This window comes from Bufo bufo, chromosome 8 (genome assembly GCF_905171765.1).
Source record: "Bufo bufo chromosome 8, aBufBuf1.1, whole genome shotgun sequence".
Lineage (NCBI taxonomy): Eukaryota > Metazoa > Chordata > Amphibia > Anura > Bufonidae > Bufo > Bufo bufo.
The window spans coordinates 9,570,704-9,593,113 of NC_053396.1; the positions used below are offsets into that span (position 1 = coordinate 9,570,704).

The following is a 22,410-nucleotide window of genomic DNA, read 5'->3' on the forward strand; positions in this document are numbered from 1 at the left end:
GATAGGATTAGATACACAGCTCAGCAGACAGTATCACACAGGATAGGATTAGATACACAGCTCCGCAGGCAGTATCTCACAGGATAGGATTAGATACACAGCTCAGCAGACAGTATCACACAGGATAGGATTAGATACACAGCTCAGCAGACAGTATCACACAGGATAGGATTAGATACACAGCTCAGCAGACAGTATCACACAGGATAGGATTAGATACACAGCTCAGCAGACAGTATCACACAGGATAGGATTAGATACACAGCTCAGCAGACAGTATCACACAGGATTGGATTAGATACACAGCTCAGCAGACAGTATCACACAGGATAGGATTAGATACACAGCTCCGCAGGCAGTATCTCACAGGATAGGATTAGATACACAGCTCAGCAGGCAGTATCACACAGGATAGGATTAGATACACAGCTCAGCAGACAGTATCACACAGGATAGGATTAGATACACAGCTCAGCAGACAGTATCACACAGGATAGGATTAGATACACAGCTCAGCAGACAGTATCACACAGGATAGGATTAGATACACAGCTCAGCAGACAGTATCACACAGGATAGGATTAGATACACGGCTCAGCAGACAGTATCACACAGGATTGGATTAGATACACGGCTCAGCAGACAGTATCACACAGGATAGGATTAGATACACGGCTCAGCAGACAGTATCACACAGGATAGGATTAGATACACGGCTCAGCAGACAGTATCACACAGGATAGGATTAGATACACAGCTCAGCAGACAGTATCACACAGGACAGGATTAGATACACAGCTCAGCAGACAGTATCACACAGGATATGATTAGATACACAGCTCAGCAAGCAGTATCACACATGATAGGATTAGATACACAGCTCAGCAGACTGTATCACACAGGATAGGATTAGATACACAGCTCAGCAGACAGTATCACACAGGATAGGATTAGATACACAGCTCAGCAGACAGTATCACACAGGATAGGATTAGATACACAGCTCAGCAGACAGTATCACACAGGACAGGATTAGATACACAGCTCAGCAGACAGTATCACACAGGATAGGATTAGATACACAGCTCAGTAGACAGTATCACACAGGATAGGATTAGATACACAGCTCAGCAGACAGTATCACACAGGATATGATTAGATACACAGCTCAGCAAGCAGTATCACACATGATAGGATTAGATACACAGCTCAGCAGACTGTATCACACAGGATAGGATTAGATACACAGCTCAGCAGACAGTATCACACAGGATATGATTAGATACACAGCTCAGCAAGCAGTATCACACATGATAGGATTAGATACACAGCTCAGCAGACTGTATCACACAGGATAGGATTAGATACACAGTTCAGCAGACAGTATCACACAGGATAGGATTAGATACACAGCTCAGCAGACAGTATCACACAGGATAGGATTAGATACACAGCTCCGCAGGCAGTATCTCACAGGATAGGATTAGATACACAGCTCAGCAGACAGTATCACACAGGATAGGATTAGATACACAGCTCAGCAGACAGTATCACACAGGATAGGATTAGATACACAGCTCAGCAGACAGTATCACACAGGATAGGATTAGATACACAGCTCAGCAGACAGTATCACACAGGATAGGATTAGATACACAGCTCAGCACACAGTATCACACAGGATAGGATTAGATACACGGCTCAGCAGACAGTATCACACAGGATAGGATTAGATACACGGCTCAGCAGACAGTATCACACAGGATAGGATTAGATACACAGCTCAGCAGACAGTATCACACAGGACAGGATTAGATACACAGCTCAGCAGACAGTATCACACAGGATATGATTAGATACACAGCTCAGCAAGCAGTATCACACATGATAGGATTAGATACACAGCTCAGCAGACTGTATCACACAGGATAGGATTAGATACACAGCTCAGCAGACAGTATCACACAGGATAGGATTAGATACACAGCTCAGCAGACAGTATCACACAGGATAGGATTAGATACACAGCTCAGCAGACAGTATCACACAGGACAGGATTAGATACACAGCTCAGCAGACAGTATCACACAGGATAGGATTAGATACACAGCTCAGCAGACAGTATCACACAGGATAGGATTAGATACACAGCTCAGCAGACAGTATCACACAGGATATGATTAGATACACAGCTCAGCAAGCAGTATCACACATGATAGGATTAGATACACAGCTCAGCAGACTGTATCACACAGGATAGGATTAGATACACAGCTCAGCAGACAGTATCACACAGGATAGGATTAGATACACAGCTCAGCAGACAGTATCACACAGGATAGGCTTAGATACACAGCTCAGCAAACAGTATCTCACAGGATGGGCTTAGATACTCCAGCTCAGCAGGCAGCAGCACACATGATAGGCTTAGATACGGCACCTCAGAAGACCTGTTTTATACATTGTAGGCGCCTTATAAGACAGTATCACAGATGTCTTAGATACTCCAGCTCAGCAGTCTTAGGGCTCATGCCCACAAACATAATGGCTCCATGCCCGTTCACGGGCACTGACCGTGGGGCAGTCACAAGCGGATCGCGGACCCATTTACTTGAATGGGGTCTGACGGTCCGCATGGGTCCGCATGGGTCCGCATGCATTACTTGTTTGCGGTGGGGAGGCACGTACAGTAAACCCACAGAAGCACTCTGTAGTGCTTCTGTGGACTACACGGCTGGTGCCCATGTTTTGCGAATCCGCCGTATGCGGGCCTCAATACGGCCACAGCCGGGCAACGGTCGTGTGCATGAGCCCTTACACAAATAATCGGCTCGGCAGACTCTTATTACACACGATAGGCTTAGATACAGTGACCAGCAGGCAGTATCACACATGACTAGATTAGATACAGCGTGGCCCTGCCTGGCTCTCACGTACAGATGGCTGCGGAGGAGAAGTGGCGGTGATTCCGGGGGACGGGCGCGCACACTGACGGGCGCTGCTGGATTTCTGCTTGGTTTGTGGCTTCGGGTAAAAGGAGATAAAAATAGAGAATTGTCAGATGTGATCTCCTGAAATGTCCGTCTGATGGTCCAGGATGTGACAAGTGACAATCCAGCATTCGCCTACAGTCTCCAGAATCCTATGCATCTGTACACACAGGGGCCCCAGGGGCCAGTATGAGGCACTTTGTATGGTCCCATAGTCTCCTCTACAAACCATACATATTGGGAAGAATACCAGCGTCCCCCGGAGCGGGCACCTGTGTCTTATGGATTCTGAGTACAGCCAAGTACAGTATGGAGCCCGTCAGTAATATGGCGGTGTGCAGGATGGACTGTTGTGGTCAGGCTTGTCATGGGGTGCTGTGGTTAGACTGGGGGCCCCGTCTGCTTTGGTTATGGAGGCCTCGGCAGGCTGCTATGGGGCCCATCTGTCTATAGGAGGAGCACTATGGAGGACATGATCAGAGGGCACTGAACACAGCAGAATTCACTGAATGTATCGATGTCCGTTCACTGATCACACCCACAATGGGGATGATGAGGATTATTGTTTCCGCAGTGCACATGATTCACGGCGTCTCCCCTGTATATAAAGGGTTAATGCATATTTTGCATCTGTCACAGTGGTGCTATGTGGAGGCTCGTCCTCGTTTTTTGGAGGCCTGCGGAGGTGTTACTATGGAGCCTCTGCTTACTATTCACTACTATCGCTATGACAACCACCTCCGGCTCATTATGGGCCCAGCAGCCAATCAGCATCCCTCCCTTGTATCTATGAACCCCCTGCCGGCCAATCACAGTGCCGTGGTTTCCTCTGGTCTGAATCACATGTGAACCCCGACTTCTGCTCATACGAGGCCCCTCCAAACCTCCGGCTGCAGCCACTGATGCGGGGCCCGGAACAAGGGGCCGCCGGGCGGCGAGGAGCAGAAGTCAGCGGGAATTTCTGTAACAATTTTTTTTGGGACAATTTACTCTGGGAACAGACAGAGGAGCGATCCCAAAATAGCAGAACGTTCAGTGCCCTTATGTCATAGTCTGAGAGGGAGGGACCCCGAACATCTGACGGGACAGAAGCTCCTTGTTTCTTCTGCCGGGGGAGGGGGCAGGAAGGTATTGTGGATGATTAGACTCCACCTGCGTCATTCAGACTGTCTCAGGACACATTGGGAATAGTAGTTCCATAGACAGACCGTGAAGGGCCACACCCCTCCCCCTCCAGAGAGCTTTAACATCTGACTGCATTAACCCCAGCGTCCCGCTTCCCATTTCTCCAGGAAGCTGAGATATGAGGCGCTGTTTGCCAGCTCATCACATGGACCTTCCTGTGACATAGGAGAGTGGACTGTGGGGTCTTTAGTTTGTCTCCCCCCCCCCCCCCCCCATATCTCAGCTTCCTGGACCTCAGTAAGTGTAGTATTCCCATCTGGGATATTTACGGTATATTGAGCGGGACCCGCTCCTGTCTGATTACTAGGGGCCCCACCATGCACAGCAACTCTCCATTCACCACTATGGGGCATCTGATAATGGCCGGGCGCTGGCTCAGCTACTTTCGAAGTCCTATAGCAGTGAATGGGGAGGACGCTATGCACGATGTCCCCCCCCCCCCCTTCTTCAGATAGGAGGCTTTTATGGCATTTCCTATCAATATACCGTAAATTACATCCCCTTTAAGGCCTCATGCACATGACCGTTCCGTTTTTTGCGGTCCGCAGACCGCGGATCCTCAAAAAACGGAAAGCATTTGCGGAACGGAACGGACGGCCCATTGTAGACATGCCTATTCTTGTCCGCAAAACGGACAAGAATAGGACATGCTATATTTTTTTTGCGGGGCCTCGGAACGGAGCAACGGATGCGGACAGCACACTGAGTGCTGTCCGCATCTTTTGCGGCCCCATTTAAGTGAAGGGGTCCGCACCCGAGCCGCAAAAACTGCGGCTCGGATGCGGACTCGATAAACGGTTGTGTGCGTGAGGCCTAAGTCTTGGAAATCTCTTAAAAGGGATATTCAAGATCATTGTTAGACAGGTGGGGGTCTAACTGCTGGGACCCCCACTGGACACAAGAACAGGGGTCCCCTGCACCCCATTTGAATAGCGTATGGTCAGGCACGTCCGCCACAGATACCAGAAAGCAGCGCTCCGCCATCAATGGAAATGAGCGACCACTGCTCCGTTCCTGTGATTGGTGGGGGCCCCAGCGGCTGGACCCCCACGGATCTAACAGTTACCCCCTGTCCAGTGGATAATGGATGACTTGTACCCTGAATAACCCTTTGAGAAAAAGGAGCAGAGTAGGGGCAATGCCACAATTCAATGGTATAGCATAAGAAGCTGGAGTGACCGTGGGGCCCTACGCAGCATGTAAGAGGCGCTGTGATAACTGCCCAGTGATGTAATCACACGGTGACATCATCATACATGGCAGCGAGCTGTGGCCACCAGGTAAGGCTCATGCACTCGGGTCCAGGGCTTCCAGCTGCTCTGTGGCAGGGGCTGCACAATGCCCGCCGCTGTCAGGGCACTGTATCTGCGACTGGCACGTGGCGCAGGGGAACAAGAGCTCTTTTGAGTCGGGGCCTGGAGCAGCGTACACAGACGGCCTGTGTGGAGAGGGACCGTCTGCTGGGCAGACACCGAGCGCCGCAGCTGTGTCCTACCACAAGATGCAGCAGGGGTAGAAATAGCTGGCAGCGCAGGTTGGCATTAACCTCTTCATCCCTGGGTAAAGCACAAATGATTAATCTGCACCTGCAGTAATGTCCTTGTGCTCCCAGTGCAGAGCTCGGCATTACTAAAAAAAAGGGGCTCCTAAATTAATGGTACACATGGCAACATACCCCCCATTATATGGGCGTCACCAGCTTCTCACACGGTTCTGTACAGGGTGGTCGTCTACTGGGAGTATTCCTGTTATAATACCCCTGGTGGTCTAGGGTGGTGAGGGAGTTAGCAGCGATATCTATGGTGTCCTGGAGGGAAAGGGGCTAATGGGAATAATTCCTAGGATCCCCAGGGGTCTGGGGTGGGTTAGCAATTAAAGAAACATGGCTGCTGTCTTTCCCAAACAGCGCCACCCCCGTCCATGGGATGCATCTGGTATTACAGCTCAACTCCACTGACGTGAACCAGGCTGAACTGCAGTACCGCACACAACCTGTAGACAAGTGTGGTGCTGTTTCTGGAAGAAAGAAGCCATGTTTTTTTTTTTATTCTGTCCAACTCCTTCAAAGGGGGATGTGTAAGATAAGAAATAAGGGGGTGAGCTGCAATACCAGGCACGGCCTATAGACAGGAGTGGTGCTGTTTCTGGACGAGACCCTCCCCGGTAACCTCATACAGCTCCTTTGATCTCATTTATACCATACTGTCTTACGTGACCACTACCCCCACCATCCCATAAGAATTCTCTTCATATCCAGCAGGAAGCCTTTCACTGCTTATTTATTCTACATTGTGATCAGGAAGCCGCCCCCCAGGAGTCCAGCCCCGAAACAATGCTCATCCACAGGTCTGCTCACCGCGGCCTCATTTAAGGTGGTCCCTACACTGTCTCCCTATTTGAACCCCCGAGTTGTGACAGACTCCAAACATAAGTGCAAGCCAGCTTTCCCCAAACCCTGAAAGACTTCTAAATCTGCGATATTACGGTAATCAGATTGATAACCCCCAATACCTTGTATCTACTCAGCTGCACGCGTGTCAGTGTCCACTGTAGTTTTGGTGTTCTATTCATGAACCAGGCCGCTCAGGATGAGCATTACTCCAGGTCCTCCACAGCTAGCGGCACAGTACATGGAAGGTTTTAGAAGTCTGGGCCGCTGTCCACGGCGCCTCCCGGACTCTTCCAAGGCCCCATTAAACCTGCTCCGGTGTAAACTGAATGCTATAACGCTCCCCTCGCATTATTTCTCGAGCCGTCATGTCTAATTTTATTGTCCACTTTGGAACGGGTCTAATTAGGCGTTTGGAGAGCAATTAGTCTGGACTGGGAGCCTGACAGGAGAAGGGGGCGCTGCGCTCACAGTCTGCCAGGAGGAAGAATAATTGGGAGGAAGACGTGGGAGAGAAGGCTCTCGATTCGCTCCGCAGACGCCTGAACTTAATTAAGAGCTGCCGACAGATTGTAGGTACATCCATGGCGGGATCACAACGGAAAGGTCAGGAGCGATGCACCGACGCCTCGAAGGGCTCCGCCAGTCTGAAGGCTTAAAGGAACACTCCAGCAAAACTGATCAGAAAGGGCTCGTCCAGTCTGAGGTCAGTAACGCTTGGGCCTCTTTCACACGAGCGTGACGGATTAGGTCCGGATGCGTTCAGGGAAACTCGCACCATTTTGCGAGTTTTGTCTGTGATTGCGTTCAGTTTTTTACGCGCGGGTGCAACGGAAGGTTTACAAACAACATCTCTTAGCAACCATCCGTGAAAAACGCATCGCATCCGCACTTCTATGGGGCCAGGGCTGCGTGAAAAATGCAGAATATAGAACATGCAGAACACAGAACTGATGCGTAAAAACAACGCTCATGTACACAGACCCATTGAAATGAATGGGTCAGGATTCAGTGCGGGTGCTGTGCGTTCATCTCACGCGTTGCACCCACGCGGTAAACTCGCTCGTGTGAAAGAGGCCTTAAAGGAACACTCCAGCAAAGCTGACAGTGTGTTGTGTAGTGCACATCCTGAGGGGGTGGAGCATGACCCTGGAGTCCAAAAGACAACAAAGAGAGAACCTGTCATGCTCCGCCCCCTCAGGACCTGCACTAGGCATCAATTTGCCAAACAGTTCTGACAGTTGGCTACAATGTATCAATCAGAAGTCCAGGTTTGATTGCCTAGACTAGATATAATTGTAACAAACTCTCAGCTGTGAGAAGTAAATATACTGTATATATTAAAGGGGAACACCAATGAAAATACTGAAAACAGAGCGGCAGCAGTGGGGGCAGTTTTCGGTGTTCTTTACCGCAGTGCCCCCACTAATGTGACATTACCTGCTGGTCGTCTCTTCTTGCCCATCTGCTGACAACCCAAACCCAGAAATGATAATGGCGCTCTCACCTAGTACAGGAAGTGCAGAGTATGACATCACGGGTTGGGTAAGTGTGTGGTTAGGTGATGTAACGCTTAAAGAGCAATTCCGCCCACTCTCTGTTCACACAGGAGGCATTCAGGACCATGATGCTTTGCAGTCCAGGGGGCATCACCTCTCCTTTCACTGCTGTAATGGATGAGGGGAGTGACAACCGGTCTGAGCACTGGTCACCTTGTAGCATCCAGAGGTACAAGAACATTGCTGGAGTCCCCCTTTAATAATTGCTGGATTATTTGTGACCACTGTGATATAAATATTATTATATTGTATAAAAGTTTCTGCAGGGTTCAGGGTCTTCTATGGAGCTGGTATATATACGGGCTGACCGTTCCCCCGAGCTGGTATATACGGGCTGTCGTCCCCCCCCCCCCGAGCTGGTATATACAGGCTGTCCCCCCCCCCCCCCCCCGAGCTGGTATATTCAGGCTGTCTATCCCCCCCCCCCCCCCGAGCTGGTATATACAGGCTGTCCCCCCCCCCCCCCGAGCTGGTATATACAGGCTGTCCCACTCCTCCCCCCCGAGCTGGTATATACAGGCTGTCCCACTCCTCCCCCCCCGAGCTGGTATATACAGGCTGTCCCCCCCCCCCCCCCGAGCTGGTATATTCAGGCTGTCTATCCCCCCCCCCCCCGAGCTGGTATATACAGGCTGTCGTCATCCCCCGAGCTGGTATATACAGGCTGTCCCACTCCTCCCCCCCGAGCTGGTATATACAGGCTGTCCCACTCCTCCCCCCCGAGCTGGTATATTCAGGCTGTCCCCCCCGAGCTGATATACAGGCTGTCCCCCCCCGAGCTGGTATATACGGGCTGTCCTTCCCCCGAGCTAGTATATACGGGCTGTCCTTCCCCCGAGCTGGTATATACGGGTTGTCCTTCCCCCGAGCTGGTATATTCAGGCTGTCCATCCCCCCCCGAGCTGGTATATACAGGCTGTCCCCCCCCCCCCCCCCGAGCTGGTATATACAGGCTGTCCCCCCCCCCCCCCCCGAGCTGGTATATACAGGCTGTCCCCCCCGAGCTGGTATATACAGGCTGTCCCTCCCCGAGCTGGTATATACAGGCTGTCCCACTCCTCCCCCCCGAGCTGGTATATACGGGCTGTCCTTCCCCCGAGCTGGTATATACAGGCTGTCCTTGCCCCGAGCTGGTATATACAGGCTGTCCTTCCCCCGAGCTGGTATATACAGGCTGTCCTTCCCCCGAGCTGGTATATACAGGCTGTCCTTCCCCCGAGCTGGTATTTACAGGCTGTCTCCCCCCCCCCCCCCCCGAGCTGGTATATACAGGCTGTCCCACTCCTCCCCCCCGAGCTGGTATATTCAGGCTGTCCCCCCCGAGCTGGTATATACAGGCTGTCCCCCCCCAAGCTGGTATATACGGGCTGTCCTTCCCCCGAGCTAGTATATACGGGCTGTCCTTCCCCCGAGCTGGTATATACGGGTTGTCCTTCCCCCGAGCTGGTATATTCAGGCTGTCCATCCCCCCCCCCCCCCCCCCCCCCGAGCTGGTATATACAGGCTGTCCCCCCCCCCCCCCGAGCTGGTATATACAGGCTGTCCCACTCCTCCCCCCCGAGCTGGTATATACAGGCTGTCCCCCCCGAGCTGGTATATACAGGCTGTCCCTCCCCGAGCTGGTATATACAGGCTGTCCCACTCCTCCCCCCCGAGCTGGTATATTCAGGCTGTCCCCCCCGAGCTGGTATATACAGGCTGTCCCCCCCGAGCTGGTATATACGGGCTGTCCTTCCCCCGAGCTGGTATATACGGGCTGTCCTTCCCCCGAGCTGGTATATACGGGCTGTCCTTCCCCCGAGCTGGTATATACAGGCTGTCCTTCCCCCGAGCTGGTATATTCAGGCTGTCCATCCCCCCCCCCCCGAGCTGGTATATACAGGCTGTCCCCCCCCCCCCGAGCTGGTATATACAGGCTGTCCCTCCCCGAGCTGGTATATACAGGCTGTCCCACTCCTCCCCCCCGAGCTGGTATATTCAGGCTGTCCCCCCCGAGCTGGTATATACAGGCTGTCCCCCCCCGAGCTGGTATATACGGGCTGTCCTTCCCCCGAGCTGGTATATACAGGCTGTCCTTCCCCCGTGCTGGTATATACAGGCTGTCCTTCCCCCGAGCTGGTATATACAGGCTGTCCTTCCCCCAAACTGGTATATACGGGCTGTCCCACTCCTCCCCCCACCCTTTTAGGATGAGAGGTTGGAAATGATAATTTCAATGATAATTTCCACACCGGTATCTCATGACATGCAGCACCATCTAGCGGTGATATTTAGAAAGTGCAAGGTGATAGGCTAACCAAGACGAAACAAAAATCCACAGAATTCTTTCCTAAAATGTCATAAAAACATAAAATTGCCCCAACCAAAGCATAAAAAGTAAATATATGGTTTACATTAAAACAAACATAATAAAAAAGTAAATCGCAAGTAATCTTCAGTGAGGGCCCAGGCCTTTTCTTTATCAATTAGCGTTATCTAATGGCAATATCATAAAGCTGCAAGTGCTTGTCATAAAAGCAAGGACAGAAGAGACTGCTATGTATCTACTCACAGCTGAAGGTTTGTTACAATGTGTCGGAAAGATTCTAAAATGAAGGAAGTAACAGGAGCAGCAATCCTACTGGTGCCCTAGACTCCAGGCTGACGGCTCTGACATGGTTAATACCCGCAGCTCCACAGCCTCAGACAACGGGGCCAATGTGCTAATCCTATAGATGGCGGAAGCAGCAGGCGGTCTGGACCTGCACCACCTTTATCACAGTTATCGCTAGTTGTCTCCTTTTAGACAGATTCCAGGTGCAGAGACTCCACTATATATATATATATACAATAATCCCTGCAGGAGAGTTAGCAGAGCTTAGTCCTGGTACTGTCCGCACATCTTGTGTTGGGAGCCAGTCTGGAGTTCCCCCTTGGATGCGTCGTATATGAAGAAACCGCAGCACTCACTTGTCTTCAATTCTGTGGAATTTATTTCACCAGCAAAAATGCGACATTTCGACCGTAATGGTCTTTCCCAAGCAACCTTGAGAAAGTCCATTACGGTCGAAACGTCGCATTTTTGCTGGTGAAATAAATTCCACAGAATTGAAGACAAGGGAGTGCTGCGGTTTCTTCATATACGACGCAATATACAGGATGCAGCATTGTTCCTTATTAGCAGCGTTCTGATTGGTGCACTGCCAGGTATGACCACAAGGTGGTGCAAATCACAACCATATCCTTATTACAGTGTTTGGTAATTGTGACTACAAGACAGTAAGCTGAAACCAGTGATTTCTACAAATCTGATGTAGGGCACCGTAGTTGGCGCTGATGTCGGGCTCTGTAGTTGCTGCTGACGCAGGGCATGTATAGTATTTGCTTTCCCCCTTCCGAGGCTGCTTTACATTGTTCTTCCCACCGTCCATCACTGATGACACGCTCTGCCGCTGCCCTGTATATATGTCCTGCATGTAGATAAAGGATATTGTCACACTATAGATAGAAGTGTAAAAACAATGGAGCCTTGTACAATGCGAGCGCCTCAGGAAGAGGCTCAGTGTCACATAACGACCAGATAATCTGCACCGACCACATACCTCACCTGCAATACACCGCAAGACTCCCATCATCCTCACCTCACTGGTGACATTACCATAAAGTACAAATTACCTGAAACTGACTAATAAAGGACAGGGGTAGCAGAATGTAACTATATATTCATGTATATAGAGGCAGTATTATAGTAGTTATATTCTTGTACATAGGAGCAGTATTATAGTAGTTATATTCTCGTACATAGGAGCAGTATTATAGTAGTTATATTCTTGTACATAGGAGCAGTATTATAGTAGTTATATTCTTGTACATAGGAGGCAGTATTATAGTAGTTATATTCTTGTACATAGGAGCAGTATTATAGTAGTTATATTCTTGTACATAGGAGCAGTATTATAGTAGTTATATTCTTGTACATAGGAGGCAGTATTATAGTAGTTATATTCTTGTACATAGGAGCAGTATTATAGTAGTTATATTCTTGTACATAGGAGCAGTATTATAGTAGTTATATTCTTGTACATAGGAGCAGTATTATAGCAGTTATATTCTTGTACATAGGAGCAGTATTATAGCAGTTATATTCTTGTACATAGGAGCAGTATTATAGTAGTTATATTCTTGTACATAGGAGGCAGTATTATAGTAGTTATATTCTTGTACATAGGAGCAGTATTATAGTAGTTATATTCTTGTACATAGGAGCAGTATTATAGTAGTTATATTCTTGTACATAGGAGGCAGTATTATAGTAGTTATATTCTTGTACATAGGAGCAGTATTATAGTAGTTATATTCTTGTACATAGGAGCAGTATTATAGTAGTTATATTCTTGTACATAGGAGGCAGTATTATAGTAGTTATATTCTTGTACATAGGAGCAGTATTATAGTAGTTATATTCTCGTACATAGGAGCAGTATTATAGTAGTTATATTCTTGTACATAGGAGCAGTATTATAGTAGTTATATTCTTGTACATAGGAGCAGTATTATAGTAGTTATATTCTTGTACATAGGAGCAGTATTATAGTAGTTATATTCTTGTACATAGGAGCCAGTATTATAGTAGTTATATTCTTGTACATAGGGGCAGTGTTATAGCAGTTATATTCTTGCACATAGGAGCAGTATTATAGCAGTTATATTCTTGCACATAGGAGGCAGTATTATAGTAGTTATATTCTTGTACATAGGAGCAGTATTATAGTAGTTATATTCTTGTACATAGGAGCAGTATTATAGTAGTTATATTCTTGTACATAGGAGCAGTATTATAGTAGTTATATTCTTGTACATAGGAGGCAGTATTATAGTAGTTATATTCTTGTACATAGGAGCAGTATTATAGTAGTTATATTCTTGTACATAGGAGCAGTATTATAGTAGTTATATTCTTGTACATAGGAGGCAGTATTATAGTAGTTATATTCTTGTACATAGGAGCAGTATTATAGTAGTTATATTCTTGTACATAGGAGCAGTATTATAGTAGTTATATTCTTGTACATAGGAGCAGTATTATAGTAGTTATATTCTTGTACATAGGAGCAGTATTATAGTAGTTATATTCTTGTACATAGGAGCAGTATTATAGTAGTTATATTCTTGTACATAGGGGCAGTATTATAGTAGTTATATTCTTGTACATAGGGGCAGTATTATAGTAGTTATATTCTTGTACATAGGAGCGGTATTATAGTAGTTATATTCTTGTACATAGGAGCAGTATTATAGTAGTTATATTCTTGTACATAGGAGGCAGTATTATAGTAGTTATATTCTTGTACATAGGGGCAGTATTATAGTAGTTATATTCTTGTACATAGGAGCGGTATTATAGTAGTTATATTCTTGTACATAGGAGCAGTATTATAGTAGTTATATTCTTGTTTATAAGGGGCAGTATTATAGTAGTTATATTCTTGTACATAGGAGGCAGTATTATAGTAGTTATTTTCTTGTACATATGAGGCAGTATTATAGTAGTAATATTCTTGTATATAGGGGCAGTATTATAGTAGTTATATTATTGTACATAGGGGCAGTATTATAGTAGTTATATTCTTGTACATAGGAGGCAGTATTATAGTAGTTATATTCTTGTACATAGGAGGCAGTATTATAGTAGTTATATTCTTGTTCTCCTCCCATTATATAGAGAATATGGACTAATACTATATTTTATACCTCAGGATTGTTTCCTGTGTGATTGATGTTACCGGTAGTTATGAAGTGACCTCTTTCTCCAGCCTCTTATAAAGAGATCTTCCAGTTCTGTGTCATGTGACAGGAATGTTAGTACCTTGAGGTATAAAAACTGTTTTATCTTCATTATTATTTATGAATCTGACATAAGATATAACAAATCTTATTTTCATAATAGAGAATGTTTATGTGTACACAGAGGGAAACATAATGTTATATATCAGCCCCAGAGCCACAATAGAAAATAACGAGAGTTACAGCAAATCTGTATCCTGCTAAACAGGCAGTGTATCCAATGCAAGCAAGTACCTCCAAACATCTTACAGGCTGGAGAATGATGCACTACTTCACTCTATTAAATACTTGATGCTCTACAGCAAAGCTTTAGTTGCACTCAGCAACATTGATATAGACCACCATAGGCGGCACGATAGCACCATTACCAAAACAGACTGACTCATCTAAAAGAATACATAATCCTGCCCCTTATGTATAAGAATATAACTACTATAATACTGCTCCTATGTACAAGAATATAACTACTATAATACTGCTCCTATGTACAAGAATATAACTACTCTAATACTGCTCCTATGTACAAGAATACAACTACTATAATACTGCTCCTATGTACAAGAATATAACTACTATAATACTGCCTCCTATGTACAAGAATATAACTACTATAATACTGCCCCTTATGTACAAGAATATAACTACTATAATACTGCTCCTATGTACAAGAATATAACTACTATAATACTGCCTCCTATGTACACGAATATAACTACTATAATACTGCCTCCTATGTACAAGAATATAACTACTATAATACTGCTCCTATGTACAAGAATATAACTACTATAATACTGCCTCCTATGTACAGGAATATAACTACTATAATACTGCTCCTATGTACAAGAATATAACTACTATAATACTGCTCCTATGTACAAGAATATAACTACTATAATACTGCCTCCTATGTACAAGAATATAACTACTATAATACTGCCTCCTATGTACAAGAATATAACTACTATAATACTGCTCCTATGTACAAGAATATAACTACTATAATACTGCTCCTATGTACAAGAATATAACTACTATAATACTGCTCCTATGTACAAGAATATAACTACTATAATACTGCTCCTATGTACGAGAATATAACTACTATAATACTGCTCCTATGTACAAGAATATAACTACTATAATACTGCTCCTATGTACAAGAATATAACTACTATAATACTGCTCCTATGTACAAGAATATAACTACTATAATACTGCTCCTATGTACAAGAATATAACTACTGTAATACTGCCTCCTATGTACAAGAATATAACTACTATAATACTGCTCCTATGTACAAGAATATAACTACTATAATACTGCTCCTATGTACAAGAATATAACTACTATAATACTGCTCCTATGTACAAGAATATAACTACTATAATACTGCTCCTATGTACAAGAATATAACTACTATAATACTGCTCCTATGTACAAGAATATAACTACTATAATACTGCCTTCTATGTACAAGAATTTAACTACTATAATACTGCTCCTATGTACAAGAATATAACTACTATAATACTGCCTCCTATGTACTAGAATATAACTACTATAATACTGCTTCCTATGTACAAGAATATAACTACTATAATACTGCCTCCTATGTACAAGAATATAACTACTATAATACTGCTCCTATGTACAAGAATATAACTACTATAATACTGCTCCTATGTACAAGAACATAACTACTATAATACTGCTCCTATGTACAAGAATATAACTACTATAATACTGCTTCCTATGTACAAGAATATAACTACTATAATACTGCCTCCTATGTACAAGAATATAACTACTATAATACTGCCTCCTATGTACAAGAATATAACTACTATAATACTGCCTCCTATGTACAAGAATATAACTACTATAATACTGCTCCTATGTACAATAATATAACTACTATAATACTGCTCCTATGTACAAGAATATAACTACTATAATACTAACTCCTATGTACAGGAATATAACTACTATAATACTGCCTCCTATGTACAGGAATATAACTACTATAATACTGCTCCTATGTACAAGAATATAACTACTATAATACTGCCTCCTATGTACAAGAATATAACTACTATAATACTGCCTCCTATGTACAAGAATATAACTACTATAATACTGCCTCCTATGTACAGGAATATAACTACTATAATACTGCCTCCTATGTACAGGAATATAACTACTATAATACTGCTCCTATGTACAAGAATATAACTACTATAATACTGCCTGCTATGTACAAGAATATAACTACTATAATACTGCCTCCTATGTACAGGAATATAACTACTATAATACTGCTCCTATGTACAAGAATATAACTACTATAATACTGCTCCTATGTACAAGAACATAACTACTATAATACTGCTCCTATGTACAAGAATATAACTACTATAATACTGCCCCTATGTACAGGAATATAACTACTATAATACTGCTCCTATGTACAAGAATATAACTGCTATAATACTGCTCCTACTGTCCAGGTGAATATAAATAAAGAAAAGATATACGTTTGGTGCGCTATATATTACATAACAGTGAGGACTTTGTCTCATGGATGGTTAGTAATACACCATTTATTTAACATTAGGGACATTTAAATGAACTGAATTCCCGTCTATCAGCAGATTACTTTTTATGCCGCCACTCATCTGGTTATTTTGCATGTGCTGCACATGGAGGCAGAGGATTGTGTGTGTGTGTAACCATCGCAGATTAGCTATATGATTGGCTGAAATGAGCTCCTCTGTGTGTATGTATATATATAGGGGGCTCCACTGTCCTGGGCACAGGGTGGGCCCAGTGATGAGGATTAAGGGGTGAGGGCATCTCCCCTGCCCTGTATGCCTTTATATATAAATGGGGAGCCCCCTTTTCTAAGTGTGGAGCCTCTGGTGATCCTGAGGCAGCTGTGAGCTGCCTCTAGAGGATAAATGTGGCATTACATCATACATAGCTGCCCTGGGGTAGAAGAGAGTCATTGGGCCCCTCTGGGCACCAGGCCCCAGTATGACTGCAGCCTCTGCACCCCTTATAGTAGTGCCACTGGGACAATGGGAGCGCCTAAGGAATGCACGGTCGGAACGTCAGGTCACCACAAAATAACAAACCTGGAATATAAAAATATCCCATCGGATCACGTGGACTGCGGGTGGAGCGAGGTTCTGACATCTCCTGTGTCCCCACGTTCTGCCATTTTATTAGCAGGTCACCTTTTCATATCCCCAGGTCTTACGGTGATAGGAATTTAAGGAATGATCGAAGACGTTGGACCACATTCCTGCAGCGTCAGGACGGGGTTGTGGTTGGCGATGCTGCCAGATTTCTGTACAGGTGTCTTCATGAGTGACGTCTTCACAAGGAATGCAGAGTGACGGTCCTACCTAGAAGGGTGTAGAGGGAGGCAAGCCAGGAACATTCAGAATTCAAGTGAAGAAATCTCCAGTAAGTCGAAGTCCTTTAGACTGTTAAATAATGTTGTTTCTGGGAAAGCTGGGTGATATAGCTTCTGCAGAGATGGTCAGAACAGGCAGATATAATAATAGCAAAGACAGGTGCACTCTGCACTAAACCCTCAAACTGATGTAAAATTGAGAGATTAGCCAACATGTCCTACTGTGTAGGACATGTCTGAGCCCGAGCACCGCGCCAAGGTTTCTCAAGTAGCTCGGGACCTAACACTCACCTACCTGTGCCGTATGGGCAATACCAGGGGCCAGTGGGCGAATTACAGGAGCGTAAGGTCCAACTTTTAGCCAACTCACCAGTTACCTCCAGCATGTAGCCATGCTTGCGATGGGAGGTCCGCTGCGGGCATCCTCCACTGTATGCATTTTTGCTGGGGATCGCCATTAGCAACAGGCACAAGTGCAGGATTTGCTCCCCTGTATACACATGCACAACTGCATATGGGGTTGAGTACTTCCTGCCTGTGTAACCTCACGACATTATTTTTAGTTAGTTTGTATATCAGAACAGGCAGAGAAACACTGAATGGGGTTTGCAACAATTTTCAGGCCTGGGGGTATTTTTGGGCTATTTTTGATGAACGTGACCCCTGATCGCCTCTATAACGAGGCTTCACCTCTCCGTTCCTCTAACTTATAATGACGATTTGTGAGCCAACAATGAGCAGGAGGAAGGTAACAAATTACCCATCACCTCATCGTCCGAGGGTATTACACATTAATATCCTGGAGGTCCTGCTGCGGCAGGGAATGGGCTTCAGGGGGTACTGGCGTTCACCTTCACACATTACACAGTATGGGCACAGCGCAGATTCAAGAAACTTTTCTAACCCTTCAAAGGCATCACCTGCGATTATTCATAAACTGTAACCCGGACGGAGGTCGCTGACTGCGCCCCCGCAATGTGCCGTCTGCGCCCCCGCAATGTGCCGTCTGCGCCCCCGCAATGTGCCGTCTGCGCCCCTGCAATGTGCCGTCTGCGCCCCTGCAATGTGCCGTCTGCGCCCCTGCAATGTGCCGTCTGCGCCCCGGCAATGTGCCGACTGCGCCCCCGCAATGTGCCGTCTGCGCCCCCGCAATGTGCCGTCTGCGCCCCCGCAATGTGCCGTCTGCGCCCCCGCAATGTGCCGTCTGCGCCCCCGCAATGTGCCGACTGCGCCCCTGCAATGTGCCGTCTGCGCCCCTGCAATGTGCCGTCTGCGCCCCTGCAATGTGCCGACTGCGCCCCTGCAATGTGCCGACTGCGCCCCTGCAATGTGCCGTCTGCGCCCCTGCAATGTGCCGACTGCGCCCCTGCAATGTGCCGGCCTCGCCTTTATTTTCTAGGAGGATTGTTTGGTGCGGTGCACTGAGGAGAACAGAAGGAAACACAAGTTCATGGAACAAAAGTAACAAAATAACAAAGCAGTAACAGAATAAAGACCAGACTTACCACCGCGCGGCCCGGGTCTAGGTGTGTGAGCAATGTGAATAGGATTAAAATTCCTGCCATATACAATACAGAGACCTGAATGTACTAAGAAAATCTCTCCAGCTGTGTCCTATTCACATAATGCTACAGAAGTGAGAGACCGACAGATATGAGCGAATCAGCCAATCAGAACTCATCTTTCATTACTTAATAGGCTGTAGATAAATGAACGCTGCGCTGTGATTGGTTGCTGATAGAGGATGCCGTTGGTCAGAGTTGTGCAGTGACAGAAAAAATACAGACATGTTCACACATAGCGGTTGGGGTTCACTTAAAGGTGTATCAGAAAAAAAAACACTGGTTTTAGATGAATTTGAGTTTTTTTACTTGTGAAACCATTGCGGGCGTATTCACACGGCCGCGTCTCCTTTACAGAGCGCAAAACACGAACACCAGCCACGCGCACCCAGCATCGCTGTGCAGACCCACAGTGGTCCACGATCTGCAGGATCTGGGCAAAGATAGGACAAGTCCTACCTTTTGTGGTCACATGGACTCAGAAGCACGCGGCAGTCCTTACGTGCCACAAAAGATAGAACATGTCCTATCCTTCCCCGTATCTTGCAGATCGTGGGGTGCGCGTCAAAAAAACACGTCGCAGTATTTCCAATGAGGTTTTGATGCCGGTTTAGCCAAACCTCACCTATTACATGTGAACGTACCCTAAGAGACCGGTACAACCGCGTCACACCAAAGCCACATGAATAGCTCTTTCGCCTCTAGGATTCGCCATGTACCCCAAAAGCCGGCCAATCCCAACCATCAGCCGGGGGTGACCCAGAGCATGGCGCCCCCTGAATTCTCCACTAAAAGGCATCTATACACGGTAATAGGACATGAGGACGGGCTTCCCGATAACAGACATCCCCTTTAATAAGTCACATCGGAAGACTGGTCGGCCATGTTGGATTTAATTCACATTTATTAGACAGTGGAACACCTACGATTGTCCATTTTGGCACTGGTCAGCAAACGGCCATGTTTGTTTGTAATATTATCGTCCACAATGGGGGGAGAGCGATCGTGTATCCCCCACCGGTGTACGGCCACCTATACGGAGCCCCCGCCCTGCAGTCAGTCAGCTCCTATGGCTCCCTATACAGAGTGACATGAAACCTGGGCACACCCTCCTGCTGCAGAAACTCACCTCCTCCCCTCCCCCTCCCAGGGAAAAGTCAGCAGCAGGTGGAACAGTTTCAATGCTGAGCTGCTCTTCCCCGGGAACACTCCGCTCCCTATGGTCCTGCTGCCTCCTGGGGTACAGAAGCCCCCTACCCCGAATATCATGCTGGCCGTGGAATGACAGCAGCACAGGTGAGACCTCACTGACCCCCTCTACTCCTCCCCTGGCGGTTAGAGGGTTAACAGACTGACTTCTTTTGCTGTAAAGTTTGCTAAAGTTTTATATTTGAAGTTCAGACTTTACGTAACGCGACCCAATTGACAACCTAGGGGAGGGGGGTGTCTGCCCCCCACAAGATATGCCATTATATATGTACGTAGATTATATGACCTTTGCCCTGACGCTGCTTTTATCTCTGTGCACTATGATCGGAGGGTATTAATCTTTCCAGACTGGACTTGCAATGGCCGACGTTTTGATCGGGTACAGGAGATGTTCCTCCCCTCCCGTATACAGCTGGGTTCCCCTTCCTATTGCTAGGGGTTTACTGTATATAATACCAGTGGTCTGGAGCCTGCCGCTCTCCAGCTACTGCACAACTACAACTCCCATGCTGAGAAAGCCGCAGATTGGAGAGCACTGGCTGTTTTTTTTCTTTTGTATACGGTTTGACAACTACACTAAGATCATCCGCTCTGTGTAGGAAAGAGTTAAATGCAAATTAGGGCAGATTTGATTGAATATTTAGACATTTAATCTGGATATTTAAAGGGGAAGGACCCTCTGTGAGCTGGGGGGGGGGGGGGGGGGTGCTGCTTCTTCTGTGCCCTGTGGGGTCCGAGCCACCAGTCTGTAGTAGTGACGCAATGCCTGTGATTGTTTAACCTGTTCCTGGCTACCGGGCCTGTGCCTACAATAAGTAACCTGTGGAGAAAATGGGGGGTCATTTACTTAACGCACCTTGCCATTTTTTTGGCGGAAAAAAAAAGTTGCAACCCCCTTTTTTGCAGCTTTAAAGCCTGCACCCATTTTTTTTGTGCCGGCCAGGACTTCGGCCCTGACAAATTTTTCCATCTTCCAGGCGTAAAAGAAGAGTAAAAACTACTGCAGTCAGAAGTGGGGGTAGCTTTCACTCCAGGTGCACAGACCGCCGGAGGTGCACCTAACTTATGACGCTTTCGCAGCCAGGACAGTGGAAGACACTGGTCTTTGTAAATGGCCCCCAATTTGATTCTGTGATACCAGCTAGGATCATGTGACCGCCCAATGTCGCGACCGGATGTGCTCCTCTTTCGACTTGTTCAGCTGCACAATGGGGAATCGCATGAATAGCACTTCCATAACAGAACGTCTCCATTATCAGAAGTGATATCTGGTTGCGGATCCCCCGTGATTTTGCCATCGCAGGCCACAAGGAAATATTTTGGTCGCACATCTCTGCCATCACATGTAGCCCCAGCTGGAAGCAATATGAAGGTTGGAGGACAAAAAGTTTAAGTGGAAGGGAGGTTACTGGAGGTGGGTGACTAATGTGGTTAGAGGACCCTTTAAAGTGTAATGGTCATCCTTTTTTTTTTTATTTGTGTAACGTGTAGGGGCAGGGATACTGACCATTTTTGTAATATACTTTAATTATTGAAATCCTACATTTCTATTAGAAAAATGGCTCTAAAGTGGCCAAACTTGAGCCTTAGCAACGCTCCTCTGTCTTCTGTTTACATAACTATGGAGACTTGCTCAACATTGACTGTGTTATGTAAACAGAAGACAGAGGAGCGTTGCTAAGGCTCAAGTTTGGCCACTTTAGAGCCATTTTTCTAATAGAAATGTAGGATTTCAATAATTAAAGTATATTACAAAAATGGTCAGTATCCCTGCCCCTACACGTTACACAAATAAAATAAAAAAAGAATAACAGTTACACTTTAAGCAAAATGTCATATCCATATCCATATGGAAAACCCCTCGAAGGGTTCACACAAGGAAGGGTAGTGGTGCAGGGCAGATCCTCGGAGAACCAGGCCTGACCAGTGCAGTCGCGCTGCCCAGTGTCTTACTGGAGGGGAAAGGGAAGACGAGACCGGTCCTGGTGCATTATTTATCTGGAGGGCGATCTAGTTACCGTGTAATGAGGTAATCGGATTGTCGGGGGCGGCGGATGGGCCGCAGGAGCTGCGAATATAATCCAGGTCTGCGGGTGTAAAGGTCCCTGGAGGTTCCTGCCTGAAATGGCTGATAACAGGGGACAATAGCACAGTGATCTCACTTTCATCCACTGCAGTGCGAAGGGGTAAGTGGCACTGGGTGGCAGCAGCATGGCTGGCACTGTTGTGGGGTGATGGGCACATGCCTGTAGATAATTTGCCCCCCTGTCG

The 22,410-nt window shown here is 46.3% G+C and overlaps 1 protein-coding gene across 3 annotated transcripts in view; it reads left to right on the plus strand.

The window, feature by feature from the left end:
- The window catches only part of LOC120978287 (cysteine-rich tail protein 1-like), a 96,473-nt gene that overhangs the window by 68,904 nt on the left and 5,159 nt on the right, over positions 1-22,410 (plus strand). Inside the window, exon 1 of one of the 3 annotated variants that reach the window (XM_040406539.1) lies at positions 7,174-7,270. The exons of 1 other annotated variant lie outside the window; for it this stretch is intronic. The gene's annotated coding sequence lies outside the window, so the exon portion shown is untranslated. Of the gene's footprint in view, positions 1-7,173; positions 7,271-20,068; positions 20,227-22,410 lie in introns of those variants that run through there. One more of the 3 variants, XM_040406536.1, reaches the window with a different exon arrangement.